Here is a 24,894-nt window from a genome sequence, read left to right as displayed (position 1 = left end):
TCAGGTCATGATCTTGTAGTCTGTGGTTTTGAGCCCCGCATTGGGCTCTGAGCTGACAGGTTTGGATTCTGCTTTGGATTCTGTCTCTCCCTCTCTTTCTGCCCCTCTCCCACTCACACTTTGTCTCTTTCTCAAAAAAAAATTTTTTAATTAAAAAAAATGTATAGAGTTAAAAAAATACTTTCAGTTATAAAACATAATAAGTCATGGGGAGGTAAAGCAGGGCATGGGAATGTAATAAATAATGATGTAATAACTAAACAAATGATAGCAACTAAAAACACTCAGGAATTCCTTCCCCTATGTTCATAAAGGGATAATTTCCAGGGTTTTTCCCTCTTTATGCATTCTTGTAAGTATTTCTTTTTCAAAAACTTCTTGAATGTATTTAGGAAAGCTTTCAGCAAAACCAAGGCAGTGATTCATCACATCTTAGAGTAGAAAAGGCGTTAATAGGTACATCTTTTTGCATCCAGGAAAAAATACCATTCAATAAAAAAAATTATGTTTAAAAATATAGTAAATTAGGAAGTGTTCAATTTCATGATTTTAACTATATTTGGAGTAAGAGACTTCACATACATATCTTTAAGCATCCACACAAAATGCTTGAAATGCTAAAAACTTATACCTTTCAGATTACTCTAAATTTTTCCCAAAGTGACCTTTATTGTTTTAACAGTAATTACTCTCCATGGCTAATAGGTATTATCATGTGGGGTTGTTTCTAAGGCCTAAGGAAAGGAATCGAATTAAAGGGAGTGGCAGGGAAAAATGTGTTAGAAAAATACTTTTTCTCTTTGGTTGCAAATTGGAAACAACTCCATCCTGCTCATCCATGAACCCAGTTCCCTCCAGTAGGAGGGATTCTATGGATTTCAAGCCAGACCTCCTTGAGTATGAAGGTAAACACTGCCACTACACACATCAGGAAGATGTCATTTTCTTTCTTTCTTTCTTTCTTTCTTTCTTTCTTTCTTTCTTTCTTTCTTTTTTTTTTTTTTTGTGAGAGAGATACAGACACAGAGAGAGAGAGGGAGGGAAAGGGGCAGAGGGAGAAGGAGAGAAAATCTTAAGCAGGCTCCACACAAAACACAGGGTTCAATCTCATGACTGCGAGATCATGACCTGAGCTGAAATCAAGAGTCAGATGCTAAACTGACTGAGCCACCCAGGAACCTCAGAGAGATGTCATTATTAGGCAAGGCAACAGGAACCAAACAAAAAACCAGAACATCTTATTTACTTTCTTCACCTATTACTAATGTTGACCCCTGTTTCCAAATGCCTTCTTCATGCATTTGAACTTTAACCAAGTTTCTTTTCAAGATGTGCTTCTGAAACAAGGATTTCAAAATTTAAATAAAGAAATGAAAGTTCTTAGATCAAGAAAGTGAGGAGGCAATGTGCTTTTATTTCCTCCTGTGGAATTACACTCAGGCAAACACTACCTGTGGTGTTTGAAAAGCAAAATACCTTAATGCGACAAATTTATAATTCAAAGAAAGTGCCAAAAACTGTTTTCATTTGTATTATTTATGACATGAGAGATAATTGAAAGCTTGCTTCAATAGTTTCTTTTCTTTATTTTTAAAAAAAAATAATTTTGACTGGCTGTTCATCCTTTTTTTCATTCAGAAATAAGATGGGTTTGGGAATGAGACAAAGCAGCCTTTTTACTTTACCAAATGTTATATTTGTCATTATCAGCTTCCCAATAGATTCACTCCTTTATTTCACTTCCTCTTTAGTTAAATATGATTCCATGAGAACAAGGGGGTTGTAGTGAGTGCCAAAATGTATATTGTAAGCAAAAGTAGCAAGGAAATGAACAAGTAACTGAAGGTCCCTGGTCTACTTTTACGTGGGTTGATCAGTTGTGTAGGACGCTATGGTTTTGTTTTTCCCATTCAGAATTTAACTTGAAAAATTGATATTAAAGTACCTGCATTTATTCCCTTTTTCCACTATTTATTTTGACTTATTACTAACTTAGTGGCCCAGTTATACTTTTCTCTTTAATAAAAATATCTGAGACAAACTGATTCTATCTGCAAGACTGCCAGACGAATCGTTTTCTTTCTAAAACTAGATTTAGGAAGAAGGAGAAGGCTAGTTTTATGAAGGCATTTTGGATGGTGCACTTTGCAGATGGCAATGTTAAAAGCAGAGGTATAATTAGACACTGGCATTCTCAGAAAAGATTTCGAAAATCTAGAAAAGGGAGAGATCAAAGGCAGGAATATAGGATATGATATGAACTGGCTTGCATATACAACTTCAGCTGGGAATGCCACTGAAAAAGGGGACAGCCGAGGGGCCCCTGGGTGGGTCAGTTGGTTAAGCGTCCAACTTGGGCTCAGGTCATGATCTCACAGTTTGTGGATTCGAGCCCTACTTCAGGGTCTGTGCTGACAGGTCAGAGCCTGGAGCCTGGTTCGGATTCTGTGTCTCCCTCTCTCACTCTATCCCTCCCCCACCTGCACACTATTTCTCTCTCTCTCTCTCTCCCTCGAAAAATAAATAAACATTTAAAAAATCTTAAAAAGTGGGGGGTAGCCAAAACAGATACCATGTAGGGCTGCAGTTTGGTCCCTGCCTCTGCTTTCAAATAAAATAGGTAGAACGAATCTGACATTTTATGAATATGCTCAGATCGAGGGGACTGAAAATTATGACTCTTCTACTATACTCCAAACTACAGTTGAAAACATGACTTTCCTGCTACATTTAATGGTAAGACATTACCTTGCTTTCTTGTGGGCATTCCTAAGGATCAGTAATTTAAGCAAAATAAAATACAATAATGTGTTTAGTGGATGTTGAAAAACAGAAAGCTATTCTGCTCTAGAGAAAGACCTCAGAATCTGCTTGAAGACCTCAGAATCAATTTGAAGACAGGCAGGATCAAATTATTAAAAAAAAAGAATTGTTTGCATATATTAAAATGTTTTCCCTGTATCTTACAACAACTGTATTATTTAAAAAATCAAAATGGGGGCGCCTGGGTGGCGCAGTTGGTTAAGCGTCCGAACTTCACGGTCTGTGAGTTCGAGCCCCGTGTCGGGCTCTGGCCTGATGGCTCAGAGCCTGGAGCCTGTTTCCGATTCTGTGTCTCCCTCTCTCTCTGCCCTTCCCCCGTTCATGCTCTGTCTCTCTCTGTCCCAAAAATAAATAAACGTTGAAAAAAAAATTTTTAAAAAAATCAAAATGTGTTTTCCTAAAAAATGTCTGCACTCCTTATAAAAGTTAACTTGCCCAATAAATAACCTCAAGAAGTTTCTTTGAAAATTTGCCTTCTTGCCTTCCCTACCCCCACTATTTGAAAACCGAATTTTATTTCCTTTTTATTTCCAAGAAAGTTATAAATAAACCAATTTTCTCTGAATATGGGACTCTAGGCCATGCTGACCTCCACAGTAATTCGAGCTCCACCACTCACCAGTAACAATGTGTAGGCTGTTTCATTTCATCTGTGAAATGGGAATGATAATGACTACCATGTAGGACTACTGTGAGCATTAACTCAGAGAATATCTGTGAAGCTCCCAGCCCTGTGTATCTCATGAGACAGGTGCTCACATTGTTAGTTCCTTTCTGGTTCCCCATTAGTCTCCCTTCTTTTTTTTTTTTTTAATGTTTATTTATTTTTGAGAGAGAGAGAGAGAGAGAGAGACAGAGTGTGAGCGGGAGAGGGGCAGAGAGAGAGAGGGAGACACAGAATCTGAAGCAGGCTCCAGGCTCTAAGCTGTCAGCATGGACCCTGACTGGGGGCTCCCAGCACCATGAGATCAAGACCAGAGTCAAAGTCTGACACTTAACAAACTAGCCACCTAGGCGCCCCTAGTCTCCCTTCTTGGTTCCCCCCCTCCCTACAACCAGCTAGTCTCTAAATAATGCATATGTAATTGTTAGAACACCAGCATGAATGCCCAGAAGTGTTTGTTACTGAATTAACTCAGCAGTGAATCTGGCATTGCACCCCAACCTTTCCCCTTCCTCTAGCCCTTTGGGCAACCCCTCCCTCAAATACCTGAGCTACACCCTGACCCCAGGTGAACTGTGAAACTGGCTATCACGTGAGCATTTTCTCTCAGGGTTTCAGCTGGTCTGGTTCTGCCTCAAAGACCAGACGGAGCTCATGTGCTCATGTTGCTCACAATTAACTGACTCTGGACATGTGGTCACTGCCATCAAGACCCGCCCCAAGGAGAACAGCAGTTCAATGAAATCTTAAACTCTATTTATAGACCACTTGAAACAAACACTTTCCTGTGAAGCCTAAGGAATCCTTCTTGAGAACAGGAAAGTAATTCACTAGTCCCAGTACTAACAGGCAACTGAAGGGAGGAAAATGCAGCAAGTCTGTGCTTTTCCAGCGTTCTACAATTTACAAAGCATTTGCTTCTGCTTGTTGTCCCATTTCACCCTGACACCATCCCAGGAGGCAAAGCAGACACTAGTAAAAAACAAAACAAAACCCATTTTATAGATTACAAAACTGATGCCTGGGAGGCTCAGGGAGTTGCTTACATTCATATGGCTGGTGAATGGTGGTGGTTAGAGAAAGAGGGGAGAGGAAAGCGGTAAAGGGAGAACTGTTTTCTGTTCATGCAATCAACCTAAACTTCAGTAAGTAATTATTTACCAATAAGAAAAAATACACAGGCAAGATAATTGTTTCAAAATGTACCTGCAAGCTTAAAAAATTGTTCCTTCTCCACTTCTAATAGGAAAACCAAAATATGAGAAATAAACACTCAGGGAGATTCTCCAGGGAAACATTTATAAACATGTTTGTATCTGTCTATAACATACACATACAAACATACATACATAAAATACATACCTGTATCTTAGGAAGAAATTCCTTCTTGAAACCTCTCCAGATTAAAATGTGCCTATGTCAAGACTAATCTTGAAAAAGATGATAGGAATTTTTACGAGAAATTTTCATTGATTCTGCCAATCAGCTCTGAATATATACAGCTTTACCATCTTTTTAGTGTGGGAGGGTGTTTGCATAAGTCCAGTATGTGCATAAAAAGCAAGACTTCACTAATATGAATTAGTTTATTACCAGAAATGAGTTTGCTCTATAAAGTTATTTTATTTTGATTTTAGCAAATAATTTTTAAGCTTTGTTACCTGGAAAGGGTATACAAAAACTTTTTGTCTTGAGAAGTACGTCTGGATAATTTAGAATAGCTACACTAAAACCTGTGTGTGTGTGTGTGTGTGTGTGTGTGTGTGTGAGAGAGAGAGAGAGAGAGAGAGAGAGAGAGACAGAGAGAGAGAGAGACAGAGAGACAGAGACAGAGAGAGAGAGACAGAGACAGAGATTGAGGGAGTGAGAGAGATTACGGTTTAAAGAGTACCGCTGGGTTAGCAAATTGGCTCAGTGCCACTGGGGGATTTTCAGATTTACCAATTCTCTGCCTATTGTTGCAGCTCTGATTTATGGACTTTGGAATCTCTTGAAAGGCAAAGCGTCTGGAGTTTAGGGTCTTTCCTTGCCAGTCCCTCCATTTCCCCTATACTGTTTTTGCCCATGTTCACCTTGTGGCGACCTTGCAGGACTCAGCGTTTTTACCTGAGCTCAGTAGCTGGGGAGCCCACTAGTGCTGGGGAGAGGGCAGTGGTTTCCATTCCTGGGTGATGGAGTCATGGGAGAAACTGCAGCGAACCAACGGAGAGTAGGACTGGAGCCGGGCTCCAGTGTGCTTTAAGCGGCTCAGGACAGAGCAGCTGTTCTGGTCTCCCAGCCTGCAAGTGCTGCCTGCATTTGTCACTGACCACTGAAGTGTGTGTTTGTGCAAGGTGAGAGCTGGGTGCTTTCTCATTAATTTGGAGACAAATTGCCAGGTATTGCTGTTTATTGTGTTTGATAATTTGGGGATATTTAGATCACCACAAAGCCAGGACCTAGACTGCGTGTGGTTTTATTTATACCCTTGTTTTCTGTCACGATCCATTCAGCTCTCCACAGTGTCAAATTGTGGCAATGGATTGGACACAGTGCTGTTCTTACCCTGAAATGTGATCAGTTTAGTGCTGTTTTCTTGGATTTTTTTTTCATTAATTGCTGCTGCCAAATTACCTAGCTGTTCATATACAGAATTCCCATGCTGATCTGAAAGCACATGAAAACTGCTTCGGACATAAATCGGAATTGCTAGTTGTTGGAGTTCTTGCTGTGGTGTTTTCTTTGCTTCCCCCACATTTTAGTGGTTGAAACTTTGCGGAGAGCAGAGTGCCTTGGGCTCTGATCTGGTGATAGAAGTAACATGGGAGTTTCTGTGTTTTTGCTCGTCAAAATGAAAACTGCTTGGCTATGAGTGTGTGTGTGTGTGTCTGTGTGTGTGTGTGGGGGTGGGTGGCTGTGTACACGCGTGCGCACACAAGTGCTTATGCACACATGTGTGAAAAAAAAAACTGCTTGAGAACCAAAAGAAACCCAAATAATCTTCAGCTATATTTTAATGCATTTACAATTAACCAAATCAGCTTATAAGTCTTTCACTATCAGCATATTTGAATTTTGGAACTTCACATTTTGAACACACAAGGACAATACAACTGTCTTGCGGGGGTGTGGAGTGTGTACTCACTAGGAGTACAAAGGAATCCAAAATGTGGTCTGGGTAAGCTGACAGGCCTTAATCTTGCACTGGTTTTGTGTGTTAACTAATTAACTGAACCTATACAAAATATAAAGGAGAGACACTGTATTATTGTATCTAAATAAATATACAGGAGATTTGTACTTGTGAAATACATGTTCTAGAAAAGGGAAACATATGGGAATTTGGTATTATATGAATAGAAGAAGAATAAAAATTCAAAAAGCTATCAAAGTTTACAAGAAAGGAAAATATAGTATACGTTAAGACGAGGAATCATTATGATGGGCTACTGAAAAGTACATCAACTGCTCAAGTTTTTATGTCTAGTGAAAGAACAATAGCACATTTAAGGGAATTCATAGTCAGCAGAAATGAAGCCAAGAGCAAAAGTTCTTAATAAAACATGTTGTCAACCTGTCTCTGAATGTACTCATCTGTCTTAATTAACTTGAATTCCGTTGCCAAGATTGATAAAGTTAGAATAAAAAAAATAAAACTTTATTTTAGGTTGATTTCTTTAAACTAATAAAGTATATAAGTTATATTAAAATGCACTGAACATTAAAATTGTTCAAAACACTTTGTAGCTAACATACAATATCAAAATCATTTGTCCCACTTTTGTGTTATGTCAGTTAGGAAGAAGAGTCTAATATTCTAAGCTAGAATGTCACCTGTTGTTACATACACATGGACTGCTGAGTTCTTTGGACACTCTCGTCATGGTTTCTTGCTTTCCGACTGTTAGGACACCGTGGAATGGTGAGCAGAAAACATCCGACTTTACCGTTGTCATGCTTTCTGTGCCAATTAAGAGCAGCAATAGTTTCATTTGACAGGCATGGAACTTGCAGTGTACAAAGAATTGGTGACTGGCCTTTCCATATAGGAACCTCCCCTACCTTGGCTTTCTGCTGCCACAATCTAAAATTTGGCAACTTCCTTAAAAGAGTTTAACATGGGGGTGCCTGGGTGGCTCAGCTGTTTGAGCATCCAACTTTGGCTCAGGTTCATGGGTTCAAGCCCCATGTCGGGCTCTGTGCTGAGAGCTCAGAGCCTGGAGCCTGCTTTGGATTCTGTCTCCCTCTCTCTCTGCCCCTCCCCCACTCAACACTCTGTCTCTCTTTCTCTCTCTCTCTCAAAAATAAACACTTAAAAATGTTATTTAAAAATAAAATAAAATAATAAAAGAGTTTAACATGACTTTCTCTCCATGACTGAAAAGATCTGATGGACGGCTTCTTACGATTGCTCTATCAATATGACAGTATCCACATCTCTGTGCCATTTACGGTCCAATACGTTCAAAAGTGGTGTCCATCTGTACACATGATCACCTTCCATGCAAAAAGACTAGAAACTTAGTCATCTATTTTTTGAACCATAATCAATGTAAACAGCCACAAAAAAAAAAAAAAGCCTAGAATAGTGTCTGTGTTTATTCTTTGGATAACTAGCTTACTGCGATATGCAAAGAGGTTTAAAAAGGTTTAGAGATTATAGGTACTGACCTCAAAGCACATGCCAGTCTGTTCAAACACATTTACTTCTGTGCAATTAAGCTCTCTCAGTTAAAGAAAAAGATTAGCCTTTATTTATATATATGATAAGCATCTCTAATTTTTTAAAAAGCCTAAATTTAACATTATGTTCTTGGTTTTTCTCTTCCTTCTTTCGGCTTTCTCCTTTATTCTACACTTTAAAATTATAAAGGTTTTAATTTACTAAACCTTTTTTTCTTTAGACCTATACTCAATCTCTTCACCCTGGGCAAGAAAGCAGCTGTGATTTATCTCCTGGAACTGGGGAAAGACCCATCTCCCCTGAGATCAAGAGATTATTGCCCCCTCTGAGCAGGAAAATGGGGTGGTTGTTGGGAAAGAATGTCTACCAGGCAGGGAATGGCCATTATCTATTATGCTTACAATTTGGCAATTCATGTTGTTCTTTCCTTCTAGTCTATAACTAGTTAGCTTGGAAACCTTTATCAACAATTGTTTACACATACCAACACAGACTTTTACAAAGAGCTTTGGTAAATTGAGATTAAATGCGATCTGTGGTATATGGGGTTTACTTAAAGTGGTATCAGTAGTTTTTATGTCTCTTTACCTTAACATTAAGGTAATTAAGTTCGGTTCTGCCTACTAACTCCTCCCCAAGTGGTTTAGATTCAGATGAAGTAATGGGCACTCACACAACTTTTAACTATTACTTCCAGATTCCTTAGTGGAAGCCTAGGTTATTTGGAAACAAGAAACATGGAAAATGGGGTGTATGATATGATTATTCCTCTGGTGGAGGAATGTCCTGACAGTCACTGGGCTCCTCAGTGAGAACTTTGAGAACTTTGAGTAAGAGCATATGGCAGCAGGAGATTCTCCATTGGAAACAGAGATAAAAACATTGTCCACAACTCTGTTCAAGAGGTCTCATTATTTGTCTCGAATCTAAGATCTACAAAGGAAATGGAATGCATAGAGTGTGGTTGTTACAAGACGGATTCAAATTGTGCCTGCCTGTCTCCTTGGCCACTGTAGGAGATACTCACCAAAGTAACTTATCTCAAATGTATATGTTACAACCAATACAATTCATGTTTTTTAAAACCTTTATTTTTTAATGCTAATAGCAAGTTAAATTCTTTACATTCTGATAGTCAAATGATTCTCTTCTATCTGTAATACAGATAATCACTTTGAGACAATGTATTTAACAACTTCCAATATTTCTAACGGCTAAGAAACCATCAACAGGAAATCATTGCAAAGTTTCCTATTACAAGCATATTGGATCTTAAGAGAATGTTCAAGAATTCTACTCCAACATAACAAAATCAATATAAAGAGACTTTTATATGCTCTCTTCTGATAGGATGTTTTAAAGGTCAGCATTCTTTGAATATTTTGAGGATAAAGTATAAAATACTAGAGGTTGTCCCTTCCCTATTCTCTTGTAGAATAGGGCTTCACTGGATTGATAACTCTTATATGAGCACATCAATTTGGTAAGAGGGATTATTTTGTATCTATAAGAACTATCTCCTTTTCTTTATAAGTTTATATGAGAACTATGTTTTTAAATGCAGATGTTATTATTATTTATGGATAGTGAGACCAATAGATCAGGAGATGATTGCCATTGAAAAGAGAGATAGTTTGTGACTCATAGTTACCAAGAGGAGAAGGTGCAGTATGCCATGGGGTGGAGGTGGGGGGCACTTGAGGAAACACCAGGGTTGGTCAGGAGACAGAGGGAGAGACGGGAAACCATGGATGAGTCTTTATTGTGGTTTCCTTGGAAAGGAACAGGCAAGTCAAGGTAGGAAGGTTTAGTACTGGCTTTGAATAATGTCAGCAGGCTCTAGGGTATTAGGGGCTGTCTCTAGTTGTCTGGGTACCTGGCCCTGAGGTGGTTAGGGCAGATGGATAGTGTCCCAGAAGGAGAGCCTTGTGAGAGCCTATAAAGTGGGGTATCAGCTCTGGGTTGGTTTATTTGCATATGGTTTATTTGCTATATTTGGAAATTAGCTAATCCTGGGAGGGGCAGTCTCTCCAGGGTCAGCAGGACCCCAGATGTCAAATCATAAGAAATACAGAAAATAAAAACTCATGACTAATACAAGTTAACACTCCCACACAGTAATAGATTACTTAGTATCATTTTGCCAATTGTGGTGTTCACCTGGTTAGTCCACTATGGACAACAATCTCTTTGACACCAAATGCTCCCTATCAATCCAGGCAACCCTCCTAGTGAACTCCAAAGAGGTTTTCGTTTCATTGTTTTTGTTTTTTAAATTCAATGCTTTCTAAAACAACAAAAAGATAGGGGTGCCTGGATGGCTCAGTCAGTTAAGCATCCAACTTTGGCTGAGGTCATGATCTTGTGGTACATTGGTTTGAGCCCCATGTCAGGCTCTGTGCTGACAGCTCAGAGCCTGGAGCCTACTTCAGATTCTGTGTCTCCCTCTCTCTCTGCCCCTGCCCCACTCGTGTTCTGTCTGTCTCTCTCTTTCTATTTCAAAAAAAAAATTCAACAAAAAGGCTAAAAATAACTAAATCCTCTTTACTGAATAATTAGGTATATTTTACTTGTCCCACACAGTGATATATTAATATAGAGACTAACAATTAATACTTCCATATTAGGATTCTGGTAATAAATGCATAAATTGAGTAGCAGTTCAGTTTCAACTGAACTGTCAAATGTAATTCATACTGTCCTTATTCCTCAAGTCATCAGCAGTGTACAGAGGGATCAAAGAACTTTTAATAGTTGAATAGGATCATTGATTTATCAGATTAGAATAAACATTGCTAAAAATGGTTCATAATCGAGGAAGGAGAAACCCTAGAAATATGGCATTTCCCCTTGCACCATTTCTTCTCTCCATTTTTAAACATTTAGGAAAGAAGAAAGCATGTATATGGTGTTTCAGTGGGAATGGATTTTTTTTTTTTACCTTCCCGATTTAATTTCTCCATTCCAGTTATTGGAATTTCTCACAGGAGTTTAGTGTGTAATAGATATGGAACTTCAAAACAGTGGGGAAGGATGTGTGAGTTGACAGTGGATAGTGGTACAACTAGATAGCCATTTGGGGAAAAAAAGTGTTTATCCCTTACCCCCCCAAAAAAATTCTAGAGAAGCTAAAGATTTAGATGCAAAATATGAAACAATATGCATGCTAAAAGAAGGCTTTGGTGTGCTGACTGGCACAGAGTAGTTGCCATACCAACCACATCACTAAGCAGCTGTGAGCAGGGTTGGAAATGGCATTCTGCCACTTGGGAGTTACCTAGGCTTGGTGGCCATCATGGCCATTACCATAGCAGAAGGGGGGCATCAACGTGGTCCTTTCTCTGTGCCATCTGCCCCACCACCCTCTATGTCACCCAGGTACCCAAGTTTCTGAGATGAAAAAAAAGCAAAGAAGGTATAAATATAAATCTAATTACTTTTTAAATTCCAGATCTGATGCTTTGTGTTTTATCCTGGAGCCAGACACGTGTTAGGAAAACATTGTAGGTGGATTTCTTTCTCTTAGTTCTCCTGATTCTCAAATCTGACATTTGATTGAGGCCTCAAAGTGGCATCACTCTCTCTGGTATCTGCAGGTTTCCGGTTTATGATTTCCATTGGTGTGACAAGGGAATTAGACACTGTCCGCTGTGCACTGGCCCTTCTCAGTTGTTATCAGACTAGACTGAACCAATTCCAGGGGTGTGTGCTTGGTAGGAAACAGGAGGACTTCAGCTGGAAAGCTCTTTCCTTAGGGTCTGTCAATTCTTTCTCCTTTTTCACTTCCTATTCCTCTTGTTAGCTTCTTTATCCTAGAATTCCTCCCTTTCCATGACCTCTCATACCACCTCACACCATCCTCTGACCTGAATAAAAGAAACACTGATGTCATTCACGCTAGGTTTCTCAGACTGGCAGGTTGTTCGGAGCAATGTGCAGTGTTCCTAGCAACAGATTAAGGCAAATCCACAGCACTTCAAATGCCTGCAAGCATCGAAAAATCACAGAGGACTACCTAGTTATATTTGGAGCTTCTGCTGTGTGGTTATGTATTAGTTCAGAAATCTAGAACATTTTAAAAGTATTTTTTGGTTTATTTTTAATAGACTCTTGGAAGGTTTCTAAAACAGTCATGATGAGTTTAGTCAAGACGCTGAGAATGAAGGTCAAATGTGTCTGTGCTAAAATTTAAAAGTAGGGCATATAAAAAGTTCACTGACAGTCACAGGAGAGTGATTTTAATTGCCAGGTATGGTTTATATGTGTTAATAACACAAGCACTAGGGTCAGCTAGACCTGTTTTGAAATCCATGAATGAGTTATTTGACTATGGGAAAGTTTATTTAACCTTTCAGAGTCTCAGTTTTTATACCTGTAATATTAATACAAATCACATATTTTGAGGTTAAAATGATAAAATATGTATATGGGCTTGTCTGTAGCAGAAGTCATGAAAAAGCTAATCAGTATAGATTGTAAATGGAGATATTTTAGCAAATAGGATTGCCATGATTTTGTGGAGAAGTGAATGTTTTCTAGGTTACAAAAAACGATAAAGTTGGAAAAAGTTACCAGAGAGAATAAGGAAAAAAAATAATGAGAGATGAAACAGGGTAAATCTGACTATCACAGAAAAGAGATCTGATTAGCATGGAATGTGACCTCCTTCCATGGAGGCTAACACAATATGTTACTCATAGTGCACACTTATTTATGTTTGAAGACAGAATGGATAAAGGAAAGAGTGAGACAGTAACAGTAATGGTGGAAGGAACTGGAAAGTTGTATAAAAGAGTATTTTAAAACACCTCTAAGGGGTTCTATCTTTAGTAAAAGGCAAAAAGAAAACAGAGTATAAGGTGTTCTATCTGAAGAACATTGTTTTTGTCAGATTTATTTATAATACCCAATAAAAATAAAGATACAACAAACCAGAGGTATGTTAGTTACACAGTATATACTTTATCACAGTCCATAAAGTGGAAAGTCCGTAAAGTGGAAAGAGTAAGAAACTAGTATTCTTTGAACATGAAAAGTAATGACACACCTGTGAAATCACAGAGAAAGAAACCTATGAAGTCAGCATGGTTTCTGGTAGAAGTCAAAAGGTGAACCCAGAGCCCAAACTGGAAAGGCCATTAATCTTAAAGAAATGCCAAAATGGGATGAGGACCTCTACCTACAAGGGCATTTGGTGAGGCACAAAGATTTATCATTCCTTGCTTTGCTTTATTTGGTTTCCCCAGGCCTTGCCCATTAAATATCAACGACGCTTTCCATTTAGTGTGAAAACTCAGGCACTCCCTTGCTTTTCCAAATTCCCCTCAAGGTAGTGTTACCACCCCCAGATGGGAACCATGGAGAGTATAAAAACATAAGATGAAGTCTATTCAAGAGTGGCAAAGTATCAGAATCAAGAACTTCACATCCATAACTTTCATAGCTCTTGGAAGCATTTTGTTTTTACTTTTGTTTTGTTTTGTTTTTTGTTTGTTCGTTTTAGTATTTTAAAGTGAAAGCAAAGGTCTACACTGCCTTGTAAGTAATTTGTCCTTTTTCTGAGGAACGTGTCTGTATTGTGTTTGCTGTAAAACTGATTTGTATGGACCCAGCACTTAGCCACCTCATGCTTGCCTACACCTTCCATTGAAGTCTGTGTGGGCTGTTTTTCTATGTGTATTCATTGCCAACTTAATAACTCTCATGACATGGTTTTCAAAAAGGAAAACACAAAACTTTGTTTCATTGTGGAAAATTGGCTCTGAAGAAAGAAAGGCAATTGGTAGGGCTGCTAATGAGGCATCAAGGATGTGAAGAAGTAGAATTAAATGGGAATTCAATAGACAAGAGCAGTTTCAAATACATTATGGAATTCTACTTTAACAGTATTGGTAACCTTTGTCAAAATGAGTTCACCAAATGTGCTACAAAACAAAGGCAAAAACAATAAGAAAGTAATTTGTGAAATTGTTTTAATGCCTTTATAATTGACTTTAGGTCTACATTTGTGCTATTATTAAGGGGCCACTCCACATTTTTAATTATGTTTCATTTCCTGAAGAACATTATATGTCATAGAAGTTATTTGAGAATTTAGAGATTCACAAAAATCTCAGGATATATTCCTTGAGAGTGTTAAAAGTCAAGTTTGTTGGTTCCTAGGGGGAACTAACAACAGACACTATGAATGTTAGATTCAACCTATGTCATGGTTAACACCTGAAATAACTGTAGGACTAACCCGAGCTTTCTTCTTAGGCAAACCTAAGATACATGACCTACCCCTTTGTGTTACCTTATCTGTGTGTGGGATGTTGTCTTCACATTCCTCACGTTGTACTAAGTTTAGCGGTGCACTGACATTTTCTGTGTGTGTCAAGAGAGGAGGAGACACAAGAGGTGTCAGGGAAAAATCGTTAATACAGTAGCTGTATTACTTTCCTATGGCTGTCATAACAAAATTCCACAAGCTGAGTGGCTTAAACAACAGAAATGTACTGTCTCACAGCTCTGGAGGCCAAAATTCTACAATTAAGGTGTTGGCAGGTCAGTGCTCCCTCTGAAAGCGCTACGGAACGACCTGTTCCAGGCTTTTCTCTGAGCTTCTAGTAGCCTCAGGCATTCCTTAGCTTATAGGTAGCTGTCTTCTCCCTTTGTCTTCACATCTTCCTTCTGTGAGTGTCTGTCTCAAATCTGCCCTTTGAGAAAGATAGCGGTCGTGCTGAATCAGGACCTATTCTATTGTTCTCATTTTAACTTAATTATTCCTTTAAGGACCCTTCCTATTTCCAAGCAAGTTCATCTTCTGAATTTGGGGGGGTTAGGACTCAAATTTATCTCTGCAGGGGGAAGGTCACAATTCAGTTTTTAACCTTGGCTCAAAAAAGGTGATAATTGGGAGAGATCCTAGGAAAATTCAGTGTGGGGCTGGCATGCTGTTCGCAGTATGGCCGGTGGGTTGGTAGCATCAGGCTCACCCCAGAAGTGGTTAGGAATGCAGAACCCTGAGCTCCATCGTAGACCTACCACACCCAAATCTACATCTTCACCTACATCCCCAGCTATCTCGTTGATGCATTAAGGTTTGAGAAGAGCTGTTGTAGCTCCTAGAATAAAAGCCTCATTCTCAAATGCTGGGAAAGGGAAAAAAAAAAAAAGAATAGTGTTTATGTGCAGAGGTCCCATCACTATGTGCACATAGCGTGTATAAGCCATTATTCCAGCACAGCTATGGCACGGCCATTTATAAAGGAAATCTTGATCTTGGGACAGTGTTAGGGGTTAAATTTCAGTTATCATGAATTTCTCTTAATGTAGATTATCCCTCAGGAGTGAACTCAGAAGATCATCATATGCAGAGATGGCTCAATTTCTTTTTTCTACACTTATTTTGCTTACATAAATTGCTTCTTTTCTGCCCAACTGGGCTACAATTTGTGCTGCCCCAGCTAGCTGAGTCATACAACCTAATCCTGAAATAAGACCCATTGAGAAAAAAAAAATTCCCCCTGTACTGGGAAAAAGACATTTGCATTTATAACTATAATCTTCTAAGTGATCGAAAACGTAAAGTCTTGCCTCATTTACTTCTTCCTTCTGTCCCTTAGTTTTTTGCATCCCTCAAAGTGTAATTCAGCCAAAAGTTGTAGCTGTGGAATTTATGTTACATGAAGACAAATGGAAAGATAAAACTTTAAAATGAAGGAGGCAGAATAGGGGCACCTGGGTCGCTCAATTGGTTGAGCGTCTGACTCTTGATTTCGGCTCAGGTCATGATGCCAGTCAGGGTTATGTGATCGAGCCCTGCAGCAGGCTCTGCACTGGGTGTGGATTCTGTTTAAGGTTCTCTCCCTCTCCCTTTGCCTCTCCCCTGCTCACCCTCTCCCTGTAAAATAAAATAAAATAAAATAAAATAAAATAAAATAAAATAAAATAAAATAAAATAAAATAAAATAAAATAAAATAGGCAGAATTAACTGTCCTGGAGTCAGCTTGGGCAAATGCTTAGAATAGCAGGGGGAGAAATACGGCTGAGATGATTTCTGAGGGAAACGGTGCTCATAGGCATGTGAACATACAATTTTCCAAAGAACTAAAATATGCTCAGAGAGAATCTGCTGCTCTAAAATCCAGGATATCAGCAAGTGTGCACCATGAGCCATATTCTGATTGCATTAAAGCTTCCATGCTGTGGATAATATTATAGATAAACTTCCCTATATAGGAATGAACCTTTGTAACTGAAAATTAGAGAACTCCTGATAACATTTTTACCATTATCTCTAGATCTATACTTGGTTAGATTCCTAGGTGAGCATGGGTATTTCTGATCGTTAGCTCTCTGTGTATATTAAGTAGTAAAGCCATACTTTGAAAATATACTAGTGCCATCATTTAATTGTCCTTTCAGCTCACATTCTCTAGTGAATTTGAAAAATGTCAAGACAGGGGCGCCTGGGTGGCGCAGTCGGTTAAGCGTCCGACTTCAGCCAGGTCACGATCTCGCGGTCCGTGAGTTCGAGCCCCGCGTCAGGCTCTGGGCTGATGGCTCAGAGCCTGGAGCCTGTTTCCGATTCTGTGTCTCCCTCTCTCTCTGCCCCTCCCCAGTTCGTGCTCTGTCTCTCTCTGTCCCAAAAATAAATAAACGTTGAAAAATGTCAAGACAGAATAGTGAACATGTATTGTTACTATGTGCCAGCCACTTTACTAAGTGCTTTGAATACTTAAATATATTTAGTTCTCAAAACAGTGTTATAAATTGCAGATGAGAAAATTGTGCAGATGAGGGAATTGAGGCAGACAGAGGTTAAATAAGTTACCATATCAGTGTCAGAGTCAGAATTCCAGATCCAATTCAAGAGCCCTGTGCGTGACCACTGTGGATACTGCCTCTCAAGAGAGACAAGGAATCATTCTGAATATCTCATTAAGAGGTCAGAATAACTACTTTACAACTACTTTACTACTTTACAATGTGTTTTTAAAATCTCTTTTATTACAACAGAGAATTACTACTACAGATGTGTCCCCCTCGTTTTTTTGGAACAGTGACCTTCCTCAAGTGATATATTTTAGGCATATTTCCTTTCAGATGAATGTTTTCCTTACCCTCCCTCCTTCCTTGATTCCATACCCTCCCCACTTAGCTTTGCCATGTGTCTGCTGCCTCCTTGATTTACATGAGGATGCACCTTCATGTTTGCACTCTTCCTCTCCTTGCTACTGCCTCCAGCTGAACTGAACTTCTTGCTTTTATTTACTGTTGTTGTTCTGGTCTATATGCAGTTCTAATAAAATCATAGGTCAGTTGCCACAACCTGAACATTGTCCATGGCATTCCCATGAACAACTAATTACCTTAAATGGCCTGTAATAAACGTTTTATGCTTGCTTAATTCCAGAAGGAAGGGGAAACTCAACAATAACAATGAATTAAAAATGGTAGCTACTCCTATTGCTTTGGGAAATCATAATAAAACCAGACAGACTCAATAGAATAATTTCACAGACTATCTTACACATGAAGAATAGCAATTTGCAAATACATATTGCTTGACATGGTCCTTACTTCCAAGTCCCTTGCTCAAAGAGGAAAGTGTTTTATTAATTGAAATTCGAATATCAGAAGATACAAACTTGCTAGTTGTCCATACCTTTTTGTCCATACCTTTTAATATTATCCAATATTATCCAAACTTGAATCCTTGATAATAGCATTTATGTTTACATAAAACCTCTTTATCACGGCAGGTAAGGCTTGTCTGATTATAATTCCAAAATTTTTGAAAAGAAAATAATTCTGCGACTATAATAATTTCACGCTGTTGATCAAGAAGATGCAAAATAAATGCTTTTAACTGAAGTTAACTTAGAAACTATAAAGTACCTCTGTTAAGAACTCAGTGACCTGTATGAATTTGGAGAAAATAGAATAAAACAAAAATAAAAAACAAATACTTAAGAATAAACTTAAGCAAACTTTGAAAACAATACTTAAGAAAACTAGTGGCGGGGTGCCTGGCTGGCTCAGTTGGTTAAGCATCCGACTTTGGCTCAGGTCATAATCTCATGGTTCATGAGTTCGAGCTCCACATCAGGCTCTGTGCTGACAGCCCAGAGCCTGGAGCCTGTTTCAGATTCTGTGTCTCCCTCTCTTTGCCCCTCCCCTGCTTGCTCACGTTCTCTCTCTCTCTCTCTCTGTCTCTCTCTGTCTCTCTCTATCTCTCTCTCTCCTTCTCTCTCTCTCTCTTGAAAATAAATATGCAAGAAAAATAATTAAGAAAAAAGAAAACTAGTGTCAATTTCACAGTTATTCAAGGGACACGAAGAATCATTTTTTCTGAGTTGCATTTTAAACCTTGCATTTAAGCAGTGAGCTTGTGTAATTAAAAGCCATGAAGAAGAGACAGACTTTAGAATAGACACTGAGCCAAGCAGCCATACAAGGTGTGATAAAGTGAGTGGCCCAAGAGTGGCCCTGTCTGTGCACAGAGCATTGCAAATGGCCTGGCCTGCTCCACCGGTGCCATATCTCATCCCATATTATTTGTTTCATATGCTGTGTTCTTATGAGAACTCAACTCTTGTCAACTCAAGGCTTTGAATATTTAACAGGATTGGCTTTGATGACTATAGCTTTGGCTTTGTAAATTGAAAGGAAACCCGCAAATGTGAATGTTTAAAGCAATAAACATTCCACCTGTAATGGACCATTATTGAAATGTAGCTTTTGTAAATCAAAATTCAAATATTAATTTATTTCATATTGTAACACAGCTTGTTGGGAATGGCCCTTAAGTTGTCTTAAACCTGTCCTGTCGCCTGATTAAAAGGAGACTATCCGTGTTACAAAGTCCCATGGTTGATGGCTAGAAGAGATACAGTAACTATGCAATTAGACAATATCTATTTATCCAACATGGAGCTGCTGATTATTTTAGGTGTTTATTTGATTTTGTGTCTAGAATTCGGTCACTTAAATGTTACAAAGCCCATATAAATAGTGACATTAAAGTATATACCTCACAACTAATCAGGAAACTACAAAAGATGTTGTTTTGTTTTGCTTACCTCAGTTCCATTTTGGACCTGCCTACTATTAGTTTTTAAATGAGATCTAGAATAATCATTCAGGGGAATATTTTCATTCAGTAGAGCCTGTTCTCTATGTTGAATAAAGTACACCTATTAAAAATTTAGTGTCTCGTGACAAAAAACACTCTTAAGAAACTGTGATTGTAGAAGTAAGAATAGGGGAGGTGTCTACCAATTCATTCTGAGCGGCTATATATTTAAAAATTTTGTGGTGGATAATTTGTGGTCAAAGACAAGATAAAAGAGAAACCTTCTTCCACATTTGTTGTTCCTGGTAATTGGCCAAAGAATGACAAAGTACACTGTAATCTCCTGAAACTTGTAAATCCTTGCTGTTGGAATGGGTTGGGTTGATTCCTATGAATATAGCTTCTCAGAAAGAAGATGGGTCATTTGATTTTTTTTTTTTACAGTGCTGGGGGATTCACTGAACTGAATAAGATTCAGTTTCTTTGTTCCCATCAGCCTCACTTGTATTTTTCTGAGTATCTTTTTATACTTATATTTTGTTACTTATTAGGCACACTTTCAGTCATAGTATTTGGCAAGACAACTTAAACCCATTATTCTAATTCAAGTTTCTATCTCAGGGCTAGTGATTAAAAATTGTTATGAAGTGTGTGAAGAGGAACTTTCTTTTCAACTTATAAGATATTACTAAAACACCTTTCAAATGTGAAAAGGAGTAGGGATCTTACAGGTCTCATCCTTTTCCCAGTGAATTCATTCATTCTAGCATATGTCTCTTTATTTCATAGTGCTTCATGTCCTTGGGGTGGAATGTATTGCAGAACTTTCTACTGTAATTAATTTCATGGCAGCTTTAAGACAAGTGATATTTGGTTAATATGAATGAGAAACAAATATTCAAAAGCTATTGTTTTAAACTCTGTTGGTATAAGTACATTTTTCAACATTGATATAAATTTGGTTAAATACAGTTTGCAAGATGTGTGCCTCTGTGTCTTTAAATGCAAATTTTGACGTATCCAAATGATGTTATTTACTTAAAATGGGAAGTATGGGTAGATTTTTAAACTCTGAAATCAACTACCGATGCCTCTATTTTAAACAAATATCATACATTGCAAAATTTCCGATTTTTACCAGATGGACAAAAGTAGAGGATGTTATTTTCATCTGTAACAATAATTTCATATAATTTAATGCTTTTCAAGGTAGGTTCTTCAAGGAAGAAGTAGTGACAGAAGAATTCTCTTTTTGAATTCTTTGGACACTAATAACTTGGGGCTTGCATGTAATTGAGATGATAAAAATAATTACATTAGACATTTATTTATCCAAATAAAACTCTATGAGCTGGTCATTGTATCCTTTCCACTTTATAGCAAAGGAAACAGCTGAGTTTTAGAGAGATGGAATTACTTCTTCAACTATCAAGTAGCAGAATCTGGGTTCAAACTCAATTGGCCTTGAGACCAAAGAGGCCAGGAGCTCTGAAATCAATCTTCCTCAGTTAATTTTATAGCCTTCCAAGGAGCATCCTGCTGATGCCTACACCTGATGTAACACTGCTGAATGAATTGTGTTCCCTGAATGTGTCCTATACATGGGTATGCAGATAAGGCAAAAGGAAGAAATTCTCACCATCGTTTCAGACAACATTGGCTTTATGTGTATTGCCATGTGATATAAAATTTAGCCAACTTTATATCATTGTACTGAATGAGATAAATTCTATTATTTTTATTTCATAGGTGAGGAAACTGAAGAGGTTAAATGACTTACCCAAGGTCTCAGCTACCAAAGAGTGCAGTTGGAATTAGAATGCAGGCAATCTGGCTCCTGAATCTGGACTCTCTTTTTTTTTTAATGTTTATTTATTTTTGAGAGAGACAGAGATAGAATGCAAGTGGGTTAGGGGCAGAGAGAGAGGGAGACACAGAAGCAGAAGGAGGCTCCAGACTCTGAGCTGTCAGCACAGAGCCCGACACGGGGCTCAAACTCACAAACCATGAGATCATGACCTGAGCCGAAGTCGGACGCTCAGCTGACTGAGCCACCCAGGCGCCCCCTGAATCTGGACTCTTAAACACTATTCTACACAGAGTCTGGATTGTAAATAGTAATAACAACATTACAATATTAACAAAAATAATAAATAATACAGCTCTCACTATGTACCAGATACTATTCTAAGCATTTACTGCTTATGTGGCCCTTTCTCCTTAGGTAAAAGGAAAAAGAGCTGGAATATGCCTCTGAAACTGTAGAATATTTTATTTAATCTACTTCTTTAATGTTTATTTATTTTTAGAGAGAGCGAGAGAGCATTCAATCAGGGAAGGGGCAGAGAGAGAGGGAGAGAGAGAGAATCCCAAGCAGGCTCCGTGTTGCTAGTGCAGAGACCAATTTGGGTATCAAACCCACGAACTGTGAGATCATGACCTGAGCTGAAACCAAGAGTCAGATGCTTAACTGAGTCACTCAGGTACCCCTGTAGAATATTTTAGACATAACAAAAAAATGTGTTGCCTGTTGAAGATATACCCTATAGGTACTATACTGGAGTGATGTAAAAGGAGATGCATATGTACCCACAAGAGGAAATTTCAGTGTTCCTCTTTTGAAATAAATGCATAATTAATATCATTCAGGTGTTTGGTGATTGCTGGCCCCCAACCCTGACTCCTCAGTTGAGTGCAATAGGAAGTAGATGGAAATTTAAGTCCCATGTTTACTCTTCGTGCAAATCTAGCTCTTTTTCATGTCTGTGCGGTTAGGGTGCAAGCTCTGGAATCAGGATATCTCGATTCAAATCCTGCCTCTGTCTCTGCTACCCAAATGATGCTAGGCAAGTAACTTAACCTGTATCTCTTAGTGGCCCCATCCACAGATTGGAAAGAGTAATATTTTACACATCATCTGGCTGTGGTGAGGACCAAATAGTGTAAAACATTTTTGTTGCTGTTACTACAATACAATAAATGAAGTCTATACAAAACATTACAAAACTACTACTTTACCTCAATCTGGTTCCACAAAACGAGGAGCAATAAAGAAAAACAAGTCATGAATTCAACCCAGGAGGAGAACTGGCAAGGCACATTATATACACATCAGCTGTGGCAAAAATAAGTCAACATTGTTTGTAGAAGGCCTGTGATGTCTGGATTACCAGCTGTCTGGAAAAAGGAGAACATAGCTTCCTTTTTTGTTTAATGTGATCTGCCAGCCAGCTGGCATTAGGGGAAGAGTAAGGGAGCTCATGTTGATTGAGCATCTATCTTTGCCAAGTGCATTGTGTAACTTGTCTCACTTGGCCCTCCCATCTTAATGGTCAGATGGTATCAGTACACATATGGAAGATTAAGACTTAAGGAGGTCCAATAACCCAGCCAAGAACTCACAGGTAGCAAACAGATTCTTTTTTTTTTAAAGTTTATTTATTTATTTTGAGAGAGCACATGAGTGGGGGAGGCGTAGAGAGAGGGAGAGAGAGAATCCCAAGGAGCCCATTGCGTGGCTCAAACCACAAACCGTGAAATCATGACCTGAGCTGAAGTCAAGAGCCAGACTGAGCCACCCAGGCACCCCGGTAGTAAATGGATTCTGGTTCTAAATTCAGTCAGACCACATCATTGACAGCTCTTGATTATGCTAAATATACTCACCATTAAGCAGTTAGAGTTAGCACTAAAAATAAAAATTTTCACATTAAGAAACAACACGTTACATTAAGATATTTACAAATTGTACAGCCAACAAATGTTTGTTTATAAATGGCCTCTAGTTTTTTTCTCATCAATAATTTACTCAAAACTGTCTTGTGTCCTCATTTCCATCTTTGTTCCCTCCCTTTATCACTCTTCATATTTTTCCTTATTATGAAGGTAAAATGAAGAGGAAAATTGTAGAAGGGATGAATATAATGTACCTAAGTAAGAAACTTTAAACGTATGTTAAAAAAAAAATGCTTAGGGTTAGAAGTATACTAGAGAAGTATACTAGACTTTTTTCCTGTAAGTATCCATAGGAACTGAACTCATTGAAAGTGATAAATTTGTCATTAGAAAGTCAATATATTATAACTTTTATGACTGCTTTTAAGTTTTTAAAAGATAAGATTGGTGGTATAGTAATATTTTCTATTTAGGTTAAATTAAAATGCTAAATTAGTCAGATAGTTTTTTTTTTAATTTTCTCTGTATGTCTAATATTATATAAATAGATTAACAGAATTAAAAGCTGGGTCATTTGTCAGGAAACCTGCATTCTAGTTCTATATCCTATCATTATCCATGATTACTGGAAAGGCAAAAAGAACTCATGATAAAAAAATTTGATAGTAGATTCATAATTTTGAACTTTTAAGTCTTTTGACTCACCTGATCATCTTGATCAGAAGGAAGATCGTGTTTTTTTTTAAGTTTGTTTATTTATTTTGAGAGAAAAAGACAGTGATGAGCAGGGGAGGGACAGAAAGAGAGTTTGAGACAGAGTATCCCAAGCAGGCTCAGTGCTGGCAACGCAAAGCTTCACGCGGGGCTCCATCTCACAAACCGTGAGATCATGACCTGAGCCAAAATCAAGAGTCAGATGCTCAAACGACTAAGCCACCCAGGTGCCCCAAGATTGTGGTTTGTAATCATTCTCTGAATAATGTTCATTTTCCTTAGCTAATAAGTTAATCAAATTTAACCAAAGAATACTAATAATGCTTGACCGCTAATTCCAACCGATGGAATAAATCTGAATTTAGAGATTGGTATAAAATAAAAATAAGAAAAGACATAAAGTTTCTTTATAAATAACTTTATATTTTAAAACAATTTATCACAATATAGATTTATGTATATTCATAGGTAGACATTTTATGGAAAGTTTGTTCAGTTAAAGCTAACCCTTTCTCATGAATCAACATTTTTCACGTCATTTTCATTAATGCCTGGAGAAAAATTTCTTTAGCATGCTTTGTTCTGTAGAATTAATAGTGTGAACTGAAAATGACATGGGAGATATTACAGTATTATTAGAATGAAAAGGTATGCAACTGTATTTACAGTAAAATTTACTTGGTTTGGGGTTAAAATTTTTTCTACATTGTTTTGTGTTCCTAGAGTGTGAATAAGGTGTGTGCGTGCATATGTGTGCACATGCATGAGAGTACATATGTACTCATACACGTGTGTGTGTATTTTGTGAGTGAACAGGGTGGGACAGGGGGATGTGAGTATTGATATTGGCCTTTAAAAAAAGAGCAAAATGTTCCATTCTATTAGATTATATATATATATATATATATATATATATATATATATATTGAACTTAGCACATTAAGGTGTGTTACAGAGATGGGGGGATTAATTGCTGTTAAAGGTGTATAACACCTATTATAGATTTAGTTCTGTTATAGATTTAGTCTTTAAATCACTTTCACTTATACTCAAACCTAATGAACAGGGCTTCATCTCTAAGAAGTGTCTCAGAAAGTACATAGAAAGTTGAGAGATTACAATAAGTCAATAAAATCAACTTACAATAAAATGGTATTTTACCACGGCAAAAATATAATTTTGTCAAAATAAAGAGTGATAAGAAATACCTGAAAATCCATTTATTTATAGAAAAATAAACAAAAATTAGAAAACTTGTTGGAGCTTTAAACCATTGACTGTATGGTACAATA

The 24,894-nt window shown here is 37.8% G+C and overlaps 1 protein-coding gene across 7 annotated transcripts in view; it reads left to right on the top strand.

The window, feature by feature from the left end:
- The window catches only part of ARHGAP24 (Rho GTPase activating protein 24), a 655,671-nt gene that overhangs the window by 480,925 nt on the left and 149,852 nt on the right, over positions 1-24,894 (top strand). Inside the window, exon 1 of one of the 7 annotated variants that reach the window (XM_043572266.1) lies at positions 5,549-5,820. The exons of 5 other annotated variants lie outside the window; for them this stretch is intronic. The gene's annotated coding sequence lies outside the window, so the exon portion shown is untranslated. Of the gene's footprint in view, positions 1-5,548; positions 5,866-24,894 lie in introns of those variants that run through there. One more of the 7 variants, XM_043572265.1, reaches the window with a different exon arrangement.

This window comes from Prionailurus bengalensis, chromosome B1 (genome assembly GCF_016509475.1).
Source record: "Prionailurus bengalensis isolate Pbe53 chromosome B1, Fcat_Pben_1.1_paternal_pri, whole genome shotgun sequence".
Classification (NCBI taxonomy): Eukaryota; Metazoa; Chordata; class Mammalia; order Carnivora; family Felidae; genus Prionailurus; species Prionailurus bengalensis.
This window is presented reverse-complemented; position numbering and strand designations above follow the sequence as displayed.